This window comes from Thalassophryne amazonica, chromosome 1, assembly GCF_902500255.1.
Source record: "Thalassophryne amazonica chromosome 1, fThaAma1.1, whole genome shotgun sequence".
Taxonomy (NCBI): Eukaryota; Metazoa; Chordata; class Actinopteri; order Batrachoidiformes; family Batrachoididae; genus Thalassophryne; species Thalassophryne amazonica.
The window spans coordinates 78,400,337-78,413,055 of NC_047103.1; positions in this window are offsets into that span (position 1 = coordinate 78,400,337).

Here is a 12,719-nt window from a genome sequence, read left to right on the forward strand (position 1 = left end):
ACTCCCAGTTACAATCCTGAGCGGGGATTTAACCCTTCAAGCCCCAGCACTGCTGGACACGGGGTCAGAAGGGAATCTGCTAGACAGCAGATGGGCAAGGGAGGTAGGGCTCCCTCTGGTGGCGCTTCCTTCACCATTGCAGGTGCGGGCACTAGATGGCACCCTTCTCCCTTTAATCACGCACAAGACACGACCTGTAACTCTGGTGGTGTCTGGAAATCATCGGGAGGCGATCGAGTTTTTTGTGACTCCTTCTACCTCCCGCGTGATTTTGGGTTTCCCGTGGATGATTGAACACAATCCCCGGATTGATTGGCTGTCTGGGGTAGTGGTTCAGTGGAGCAAAACCTGCCATCGGGTGTGTTTAGGATCCTTGGTTCCTCCCGGTTACATGCTAAGGAGGAGGTCCAAAGTCCATCCCAATCTGACGGTGGTGCCGGTTGAGTACCATGATCTTGCTGACGTCTTCAGCAAGGATCTGGCACTCACCCTTCCCCCGCACCGTCCGTACGATTGTGCCATTGATTTGGTTCCAGGCGTTGAGTTCCCGTCCAGCAGGCTGTACAACCTCTCACGACCTGAGCGCGAATCAATGGGACCTACATCCGGGACTCATTAGCTGCCGGGCTGATCCGGAACTCCACCTCCCCGATGGGTGCAGGTTTCTTTTTTGTGGGCAAGAAAGAAGGCGGAGTCCGTCCATGCATTGATTACAGAGGGCTGAATGAGATCACGGTTCGCAACCGATACCCGTTGCCGTTGTTAGATTCCGTGTTCACCCCTCTGCATGGAGCCAAAATCTTTACTAAGCTAGATCTTAGGAATGCGTATCACCTGGTTCGGATCCGGAAGGGAGACGAATGGAAGACGGCATTTAACACCCCATTAGGTCACTTTGAGTACCTGTCATGCCGTTCGGCCTCACCAACGCCCCCTCGACGTTCCAAGCCTTGGTTAACGACGTCTTGCGGGACTTCCTGCTCGTCTTCGTATATCTGGACGATATTCTCATCTTTTCTCCGGATCCTGAGACCCATGTTCAGCATGTACGTCAGGTCCTGCAGCGGTTGTTAGAGAACCGACTGTTTATGAAGGGCGAGAAGTGCGAGTTTCACCGCACTTCTTTGTCCTTCCTGGGGTTTATCATCTCCTCCAACTCCGTCGCCCCGGATCCGGCCAAGGTCGCGGCGGTGAGAGACTGGCCCCAACCTACGAGCCGTAGGAAGCTGCAACAGTTCCTCGGCTTCACAAATTTTTACAGGAGGTTCATTAAGGGCTATAGTCAGGTAGTTAGCCCCCTGACAGCCCTGACCTCACCAAAGGTTCCCTTCACCTGGTCGGATCGGTGCGATGCCGCGTTCAGGGAGTTGAAACAGCGCTTCTCGTCTGCACCAGTTCTGGTGCAGCCCGATCCCAGTCGCCAGTTTGTGGTTGAAGTGGATGCCTCTGACTCAGGGATAGGAGCCGTGCTATCCCAGAGCGGAGAGAATGATAAGGTTCTTACCCGTGTGCCTATTTTTCCCGCAGGTTGACCCAGCAGAACGGAACTATGACGTGGGCAATCGAGAACTCCTAGCGGTGAAAGAGGCTCTTGAGGAGTGGAGACATCTGTTGGAGGGAGCGTCAGTGCATTCATGGTTTTATACTGACCACCGGAACCTGGAGTATATCAGGACCGCCAGGTGGCTGAACCCCAGGCAAGCCCGCTGGTCACTGTTCTTCGGCCGTTTTGACTTCCGGATTACCTACCGCCCCGGGACCAAGAACCAGAGGTCGATGCCTTGTCCCGGGGTGCATGAGAATGAAGTCAAACCGAGCTGTCGGATCCACCGGAACCCATCGTACCGGAGTCCACTATCATGGTCACCCTTACCTGGGACGTGGAGAAGACCGTCCGGGAGGCCCTGGCACAGAGCCCGGACCCCGGAACAGGGCCAAAGAACAGACTGTACGTCCCACCAGAGGCCAGGGCTGCCGTCCTGGACTTCTGTCACGGGTCCAAGCTCTCCTGCCACCCAGGGGTGCGTAGGACCGTGGCAGTGGTCCGGCCAGCGCTTCTGGTGAGCGTCCCTGGAGCTGACGTCCGGGCATACATCCAGGCCTGCACCACCTGCGCCAGGGGCAAGGCGGACCAGCAAAAGGCACAGGGACTCCTTCAGCCGCTTCCTGTGCCTCATCGCCCCTGGTCCCGCATCGGTCTGGATTTCATCACGGGCCTCCCGCCGTCCCGGGGGCACACCACCATCCTCACGATAGTGGACCGGTTCTCCAAGGCGGCCCACTTCATGGCCCTCCCGAAGCTCCCGTCGGCCCAGCAGACAGCGGATCTCCTGGTCCACCATGTCGTACGTCTGCATGGGATACCAACAGACATCGTCTCAGATCGTGGTCCCCAGTTTTCCTCGCAGGTTTGGAGAAGCTTCTGCCGGGAGCTGGGGGCCACCGTGAGCCTCTCGTCTGGGTATCACCCACAGACCAACGGACAGGCTGAACGGGCTAATCAAGAGCTGGAGCAGGCCCTGCGCTGTACCACATCCGCACACCCGACGACTTGGAGTGAACACCTGGCCTGGATCGAGTATGCGCATAAGGTCTTGTCTCAGAGTGATGCTGAAAAACTAATTCATGCATTTATTTCCTCTAGGCTGGACTATTGTAATTCATTATTATCAGGTTGTCCTAAAAGTTCCCTAAAAAGCCTTCAGTTAATTCAAAATGCTGCAGCTAGAGTACTGACGGGGACTAGAAGGAGTGAGCATATCTCACCCATATTGGCCTCTCTTCATTGGCTTCCTGTTAATTCTAGAATAGAATTTAAAATTCTTCTTCTTACTTATAAGGTTTTGAATAATTAGGTCCCATCTTATCTTAGGGACCTCGTAGTACCATATCACCCCAATAGAGCGCTTCGCTCTCAGACTGCAGGCTTACTTGTAGTTCCTAGGGTTTGTAAGAGTAGAATGGGAGGCAGAGCCTTCAGCTTTCAGGCTCCTCTCCTGTGGAACCAGCTCCCAATTCAGATCAGGGAGACAGACACCCTCTCTACTTTTAAGATTAGGCTTAAAACTTTCCTTTTTGCTAAAGCTTATAGTTAGGGCTGGATCAGGTGACCCTGAACCATCCCTTAGTTATGCTGCTATAGACGTAGACTGCTGGGGGGTTCCCATGATGCACTGTTTCTTTCTCTTTTTGCTCTGTATGCACCACTCTGCATTTAATCATTAATGATCGATCTCTGCTCCCCTCCACAGCATGTCTTTTTCCTGGTTCTCTCCCTCAGCCCCAACCAGTCCCAGCAGAAGACTGCCCCTCCCTGAGCCTGGTTCTGCTGGAGGTTTCTTCCTGTTTAAAAGGGAGTTTTTCCTTCCCACTGTAGCCAAGTGCTTGCTCACAGGGGGTCGTTTTGACCGTTGGGGTTTTACATAATTATTGTATGGCCTTGCCTTACAATATAAAGCGCCTTGGGGCAACTGTTTGTTGTGATTTGGCGCTATATAAAAAAATTGATTGATTGATTGATAACAGCCAAGTGTCCTCTGCCACCGGCCTCTCCCCGTTCGAGGTGTGTCTGGGGTACCAGCCCCCTTTGTTTCCTGTGGTGGAGGGAGAGGTCGGTGTGCCCTCGGTCCAGGCCCACCTGCGGAGATGCCGTCGGGTGTGGCGCACCGCCCGTTCGGCCTTGTTGAGGGCCCGGACGAGGGCAAAGATCCATGCAGACCATCGGCGGTCCCCGGCCCCCGCATATCGGCCCGGGCAGGAGGTGTGGCTATCTACAAGGGACATCCCCCTCCAGGTCGATTCCCCCAAACTTAAGGACCGGTACATAGGGCCCTACAAGATCCTGAAGGTCCTCAGTCCCGCCGCAGTGAGGCTCCAACTCCCGGCCTCACTGTGGATCCATCCGGTATTCCATGTGTCGCGACTGAAACCACATCACACCTCACCCCTCTGTACACCCGGTCCGGCGCCGCCTCCTGCCCGTATCATCGACAGTGCGCCGGCTCCTGGACGTCCGTCGAATGGGCCGGGGTTTCCAGTATTTGGTGGACTGGGAGGGGTATGGACCCGAAGAACGCTCCTGGGTGAAGAGGAGCTTCATCCTGGACCCGGCCCTCCTGGCCGATTTTTACCGTCGCCACCCGGACAAGCCTGGTCGGGCGCCAGGAGGCGTCCATTGAGGGGGGGGTCCTGTTGTGTGGGCTGCCAGAAGAGGAGGTACTGCTGGCCCACCACCAGAGGGCGCCCTGTCTGAAGTGCGGGCTTCAGGCACAGGAGGGCGCTGCCACCTTCCAAGAGCGGCCGGGTTGACAGCTGTCACTCATTGGCTATGACAGCTGTCACCAATCATCTGCGCCTCACCCCGCATAAAAGCAGGACAACACCTCCACCACGTCGCCGAGATATCGTTCTTCCAAGGAGGTAATATTCTCTGCTGTATTTAACACTGACAAATAATCTGAGCTCTTTTTGCAGCCGTTTTCCTGTGGTGTTTCCTTATCTGCTGGATTGGCATTTGGTGTGATTAGCGACGGCTTCGCCTCACACCCCAACCAGATAAGTGGTTAAACAGGAGCTGCACGAGCGTGTGATTAGAGGTGGAGGTGGAATAACCACCATCCTTGTTACGGGGTGCACACACACCCACACCTGACTGTTTGTGCTCTTTGCCAGCAGTACCAGATCCGACACGCGGGAGACGGTGGCCACCTGGGGAACTCGGGACCTGGCGGCTCCAGTATCCTCCTGGTTCGGTGGCGGAGGAAATCGTGTGGTTCCGGTTCTTCTCCAGACGGACGTCTCCTATCGTCGAGCCTGCCCACACGACACCTTTATTAATTGACCTTGTATTCATTCTATAATCTGCTGTGTGTAGTTGTGGCATTCACAACAGTAAAGTGTTCAGATTTAACTTCTCCTATTGTCCGTTCATTTGTGCCCCCTGTTGTGGGTCCGTGTCACTACACTTTCACAACAAGAGACAAACGCATGAATCAGGGTCTCAGCATCAGCCATAGACAGGATGGGACAAATCTTCGCTATATTTCGTAGGTAGAAGAAAGCAGTCCTCATAATATTTCTAATGTGGAGGTCAAAGGACAATGTAGGATCATAAATTGCCCCAAGGTTCCTCACTTTGTCAGTGTGATGTATGACACACGAGCCCAGGCTAAGTGTTAACTGGTCAAATTGATGCCGATGTCTCACTGGACCAAGAATCATCATTTCAGTCTTATCAGAGTTAAGTAGGAAGTTGCCAGACATCCCGCTTCTCGGTGATGCAAGGCAATCGTCTAAGGGTTTTATGTGGATGAGATTACCAGCAGTTATCGGCATGTATAACTAAGTATCATCAGCATAGCAGTGAAAGGTAATCCCAAAACACCGCAATATGTGCCCAAGATGTGTTATATAAAGGGAGAAAAGCAGGGGGGCTAAGACAGATGCCTGTGGAACCCCAAATTTCATGTCACTAAGGTTAGAGGTAGTGTTACTGTACAAAACACAGTGAGAACAAGTGGTCAGGTATGATGTCAACCATGCAAGGGCATTCCCAGTAATCCCAAAATAATTCTCCAGCCTATCAAGAAGAATATGATGATCCACTGTATCAAATGCAGCACTGAGGTCTAACAGCACCAGTACCGTAGTGGTGTCCCAATCCATTGCAAGCAGAAGATCATTCACCACTTTAGTGAGAGCTGTCTCTGTGGAATATTTTCTAAAAGCAGACTGCAGTGGCTCAAAAAGATTACTCTCAGTAACGTGGTCCTTTAGCTGTCGTGAAACCACATTTCCAGAATTTTAGAGCAAAATGATAAATTTGATATCAGCCTATAGTTTTTCAATACACTAGGGTCAAGATTAGATTTCTTAAGTAATGGTTCAATCAGTGCAGATTTTAAACATTTAGGAACAGAGCCAGAAGTTAATGAGCGATTAATCATTTCCAGCACAGTCGGCCCAAGAGTGGGCCACAGGTCCTTAAACAGTTTTGTTGGTATAGGATCAAATAAGCAGATTGTGCTTTTTGTAGACATTATGAGTTTTGTCAGCATGCCTAGTGAGATACTATCTAATTCTGTAAATACCTCAGTAATAGCACCCACCTTAATGGCAGGGTGCAGTGGCTGGGTTAAGGCATGCTAAGGTATGTTTAACTTAATGTCTTCTATTTTCTTCTCAAAGTAATCCAGGAAATCTTGTGCTGTAAAAGGAGAGTGACTTACAGGTGGGTGTCCATTTATAAGTGTCGCCACCGTGTCAAACAAGAACTTTGAGTTATGCTTGTTTTTGTTGATCAAATCAGAGTAATAGGTCCACTTTGTAGTCAGTAGTGCATGCTTATAGTCTAAGATAGCATCACGCCACAAAAGGTCGACAACTTCTAATTTTGAACTACAACATTTGTTCTAGACCTCTAGCCTTATGCTTGAGGTCACACAAGTAATCATTAGACCAAGGTGACTGGATTTTGGGGGGGGCGTGGTTTTAACAAAGGTGGCGCAATCATGTCGAGTGTAGTTTTGAGCGCTGTTTAAGCTGTCCACAAGACTGTCTACTGATTGGGCATTTGCCAAATGTGAAGCTAAGATATGAGGCAGTCTAGCTTTAAGTTCAGCTATAGTTGAGGAGTTGATGCATCTCCGTAGTGATAAATAAGATTGTTGTTCCACTAAACACGGCAGCGAAACTGTAAACCTAATAAGTGAGTGATCAGAGACCACCGATGCAAGAGGCATGATGTCAGTATTCGTGACAGCAATACCACGTGCAAGTACCAAATTAGGGTATCTCCACTAATGTGCGTTGAATCCTGAATGCATTGCTGAAATCCTAATACATCCACAATTTCCATAAATGATTTGCAGAGGGGATCAGAAGGCTTATTTATATGAATGTTAAAGTCACCAATAATCAGAATGTTATCTGCACAAGTTGACAAGTTAGAGGTGAATGCACCGAATTCATCTAAGAATTCAGAGTATGGGCCAGGGGGCCTGTATACAGTGACAAAATAATGTGGCTGATTTTTATTCTTCTGACCTTGGCAATACGTAGCATTGTAGGCAGAGCAGAGAAATTGTGGGCAGAGCGGAGAAAATCTGAAGCTTCTACGATACAAAATCATGTTTTATAGGTGAACAAATCATGTAGTTTTAACATAACATGCAACAACTTAAAATTTAACTTGCTCAGTGAACATAATAAAATTATGGATAGTATTTCCACTCAAGTAAAATGCGTTAACGTAGCCAGAAACAATTTTGCTGAGTGACCTACATGTCAGTTTGTTGGGTCAACATGATGAATTTGTGTTAGTGTTACTTAATTACCATGGGTCAGGCCAACAAGATTTGTAAGGGTAAATGTAACTAAAAAATCAGTAAGTCCCTTTGGCTACTCACTTGTTTTCGCTTAGGATTACCACAGCAAATCCAAGGTGGATCTGAATAAATTGTGCTGATCCATCACAGCAAAGTTAAGTTGACATGTAACTAGGGTCAGTTATCGAGAACTGGTTCCTTTTGGGTATCGTTAAGAAATGATTCAATCCACCGACATCAATAAGCTTTTTGCTTAATGATTCCTTCAGAGTGGCCGTTGTTTTTGGGGGTGTTTTTCCAGAAAATTAGAATTTCTCTACATTGATTACAGACCCTGCAACGGGTCTGTAATCAACTTTTCTGCAGCGCGGCTTTGCTTTGAACCTTGAACCAATCGAAGCAGTGATTCGCAGGTTGAAGCAGTGCTTCGATCTATTGCTTCGTTGGTTAATTTTTTTCTTTCGCTTTATCTTAATTTTCCCCCTCTAAAGCTGTAAAGAGCATATGTCTGTGAGTATTATTCACCTTTTTTATGTTAAACCGACCTGTTATGGTCTTCTGAAACAGTTGATAGATGTATTTTACTCGTATAACTTAAAAACGGGACCAATGCTAACGCGTTAGTATGTCTATGGCATTTCAATGTTAAAGTTAGCATTAAGCAGTTGCAGCTGTCAGCACGTCGGGTGCATTGTTTTCTGTATAATAAGCATTTGTTGTCTTGAAAGAGTCAAATGTATTACAAATGGTAATTTTTTTTATTTATTTTTGTTTATATATTAATAATAATAGCAACCACAACAATAATAGTAATATTAACTAATCTAATGATTAGTTATTACATACAATTTTAGAGAGAGACAAAAAGAACCTGAATAAAGACACAACAGAAATATAAAACCAACTAACAATGAACATACATACATGCAGAAATAAATGTTTCCTGTGAACACCTAGTGACTCTTACACCTCCATTTCATCCCTGTCTTATTTAAGTTTAATGACAGTTTGTTTCTGTCAAACCAAATTTCAATGTGATAATTTCTTCAGTGATTTCCTCCAGAACTATCTGCCAAGTTAGAAAACTGCTGCAATCCTAGTAAGAGCAGAATACTACTGGAATGAATTTGAATAAGGAAAGTTGTTTTCTCCTCCTCTCTCTCTCTCTCTCTCTCTCTCTCCTCTCTCTCTCTCTCGCTCTCTCTCACCAAAATGGATGCTGCACTCACTGCAGTTTATTGTCTGGAATAGTCCCAGATTGCATTTCAGAGCTTCTAGAATTCAAACATTTTCGTGGAGGTGGTGTTGGGGGGTAATTTTGCGTTTCAGCTTTTTTTGTTTTTCATCACTTTCATCCATGAATATGTCAATCGTGAGTCACTTTTGTGCGGATTAAAGTTACTAACTGGGACTCCTGTCTTGTTGCAAGAAAGAAACGAGAATCGTCCTCCGTTCTGTTCACACAGCTCCAAACGCTGCACGGCTCTCTGATGAGTCAAGTTAGAACGATCGAACGAGTCCAGTCGGAAATAATAACTTCAAAGCAAAACACCGTTTTGTTTATTTTTATTTATGTCCAGAGATCAAGGATACTTTACTTTAAGACTCAATGGAAAAACCTGTAAAGCCTACTTTTAGTACAAAATTTACAAGTGGTATTGATAAGGGAATCGATGAGGAATCGGATCGATAAGCAGAATCGATAATGGCATCGATCGATAAAATCTTATCAATACCCAACCCTACATGTAACTATACATATTACTATAAAAGCAGTCGTAACTACTTAAAAGGGCAGCGGTGGTGGCCATGTGGTTAGTGCACTTGGTTTCAGTATGAAAGGTTCCCGGTTCAAACCCCACAACTGCCACATTTCTCCATGCAATGTGGAGTTGCATCACAAAGGGCATTGAGAGTAGGGATGGGTATTGATAAGATTTTATCGATATCAATACCATGATCATTTCCGCTTATCGATCTGATTCCTTATCAATTCCCTTATTCTCTTGTGAATTTTCTGTGTACTAAAAGTCGGCTTTACAGGTTTTCTATGTCAACATTTTATTGAGTCTTAAAATTAATAAATATGAAATTGGTCACTGGATCCTTAAACTCTGGACATAATAAACTCTACATGGTGGATCCTTGATCTCTGGACATAAATAGAAATAAACAAAATCTGTAGTTTTTGTCAAAAGCATTTCCTTTCAGACATTATTGGCATGAATGTGTTTCCGTACCACTGAGCTCTTGCAGCCGGCTGTGCTGCACGTCAGGATGTAATTCATAAAGAATGCAGGACGTCTCATTTTGGGAGGAAAAAAAAGTTTTAGTCGACTGTAGTTTACTGTCTGTATTACAGCATTTGGAAAGAGGTGTCATTTTATTCAGGGCTGTGAAATGAAAATTGTAAAATCCGAGGAAAATTCGCAGGGGGCCTGAGAGCAACTCTTGGAAGAAACCATCTCAAAAGATGTGCATATGATCCTAGAGTCAACCTTTCATTTAAACTGTCAATGATCATGTTGAAATAACAGAATATGACATGGAAGTAGGACCTGGAATGATTTTGCTTTTAATTGTAAATCAAATTATGCATTAACTCAGAACAATTAAACTACATGAAATTCATGAAGACTGAAAAGACTGTTACAGCATTTCAAAAATCACAGCTAAAGCTTGTAGAATATTTTGAAAATCATGGTGAAATATCAATAACATAACTTACAGTAAAAAAAAGTCACATATTGTTGTGTAAATTCCTGTAAATCCACTCAAAGCCACAGTGTCTTTTTCCCATGAAAAAAGTCTACATGAATAAAAACTTTTACATTCTTGTGTAAATTGATGTAAATCCATTCAAGGCCACAATGTATTTTTTCCCAATGAAAGAAAGTCTAGATTAATAATAAAAAGAGTCACATAATATTTTCTAAAATCTTGTTTGAACAGCACAATGTTTATTTTCCAAAAAATAAACATTGAACAAGAACAAGAAAAAATTCTTATCGTGTTTCCTCAGGGCACAGTTCGCTTTTACCGTTTCATCTTTCAGATGTGTTCATGAAGTCAGCGACAATTCCACGGATTCTTGTCCTTATCAAACTTTTTCTCCATCTTCGCTCTGTCTGATGTCGCTCCATGACACAGACATGCTGCAAAATTCTTCTTTTAAAAACTTAAGTGATCTAAAAGTTTGCGATGTCCACATGCTACATTTAGCTTCAGCGTCTGATAGGAGTCACACAGTGTCACCACAGCAACCAACCAGTCCCGCTATACGACAACTGTCGTAACAGCTACGCTTTGAGTGGCATTTTTCCTCCGCGAAGTTCCGCGGATCCGAGGTCACTGATTTGTATCTGTAACACATAGTGTCTGCGGACTTATAAAACTTGCACAACATCGTAAAAAAATGAAACGCTTTGCGATAGACATTTTAAAAACTCTGTGACGATCACAATTACAGAGTACACTAACAGCCCCCCTCCTCCCCATGATGAAATCCGCGCAATTCCACAAATCTGTGGAGTTTTCACAGCCCTGTTTATTTCAAGTGGCAATTCATTTTGAAGTTATTAATTCCGACCAGACTCTGTCTCGGCAGAGAGCGATGCTGCGTTTGAAGCTGTGCAAATGGAACAGAGGACGATTCTCATTTCTTGACTGCAACAACACAAGAGTCCCAGTTAGTGACTTTAATCCACACATAAGTGACTCATGATTGGCATATTTTAATGGCTTTGAGAGGGGTTAAGAAGCAGACTTGCCACTTCTGAAGAGCAGCGAATCAAAGAACCAACGAGCCACCAGATCGAAGCACTGCTTCATTGGTTCATGCTTCAAAGTGGAGTCACGCTGCAGAAGCGGTTGATTACATAGCCGATGCAGGGTCTGTAATCAATGTAGAGAAATGATCATTTTCTCGACAAACACCCTCAAAAACAACGGCTGCTCTGAAGGACCGATAATGGAATCATTAACCCAAAAGACTATTGATATTGGTGGATTGAATCATTTCTTAACGATACCAGGAACGAACCGGTTCTCGATACCCAACCCTAATCTAGAGTAAAATCTATGCCAATTCAACATGCAGATCCACCTCAGATTTGCCGTGGTGACCCCGAGCACAAACAAGGGAGAAGCTGAAGGGACTTACTTCTATTTTTGTTACATTTACCCTGATAAATCTAAATCAAATCAAATCAAATTTATTTATATAGCGCCAAATCACAACAAACAGTTGCCCCAAGGTGCTTTATATTATAAGGCAAAAGCCATACAATAATTACAGAAAAACCCCAACGGTCAAAACGATGCCCTATGAGCAAGCACTTGGCAACAGTGGGAAGGAAAAACTCCCTTTTAACAGGAAGAAACCTCCAGCAGAACCAGGCTCAGGGAGGGGCATTCTTCTGCTGGGACTGGTTGGGGCTGAGAGAGAAATCTAGATGGCCTAAACCATGGTAATTGAGTTACAGCAACACAAATTCATCATGTTGACGCAACAAATTTACATTTAGGTCTACATTTACCTTTTCAAATCTTCTTGGTCTGAACCATGGTAATTAGGTAACAGTAACACAAATTCATCATGTTGACCCAACAAATTTACACTTGGGTCACTCAGCAAAATTGTTTCTGGCTAGGTTAATGCATTTTACTTGGGTGGAAATACTTTACATCATTTTTTATTTTTCACTCAGCAAGTTATTTTTTTGAGTGTGCTGTGCTTGCTCACTGGCAGGGGTGGTGGCCAAGTGGTTAATGCGCTTGGTTTCAGTGCAGAAGGTTCCGTGTTCAAATCCCACCCCTGCCACATTTCTCCATGTAATGTGGAGTTGTGTCAGGAAGAGCATCCGGCGTAAAACCTGTGCCAATTCAACATGCAGATCCACCTTGGATTTGCTGTGGCGACTCCGAGTGCAAACAAGGGAGCAGCCGAAGGGACTTACCTTTTGCTGTGCTTGCTCACTGCTCGTTCCAAAGAAAGAAGTCTGACATTCACTGAGGTGTTGTCCAGTGACCTCGTATCAGCCAGAAAACAATAACAAACTAACTCGACCAAATGCATACAAACAATAATCTTCTGAAATTACACATTTTCTCTCATGCACCACACACCCTAGTTTATGAAACCAGGCTCTATAATATAAATAAAGTACAATATAAAAGCCAAAACAAAGGCATGCACAAGTAAGGATAACCTTAAAGGCACCTTGACACATGACACAAAGTTGGGCAAAAGAAGCAAGAACCAGTCGAGAAACCATGAAACAAAAAAAATAAATTGGGGAGCCATGAAAATTCCACCTGCTGTTGGGAGGGACACACAGTCGAATAAAGTGAGAACGATCACGTGGCGATGGTTTTGTGCACACTTGTGGGGCT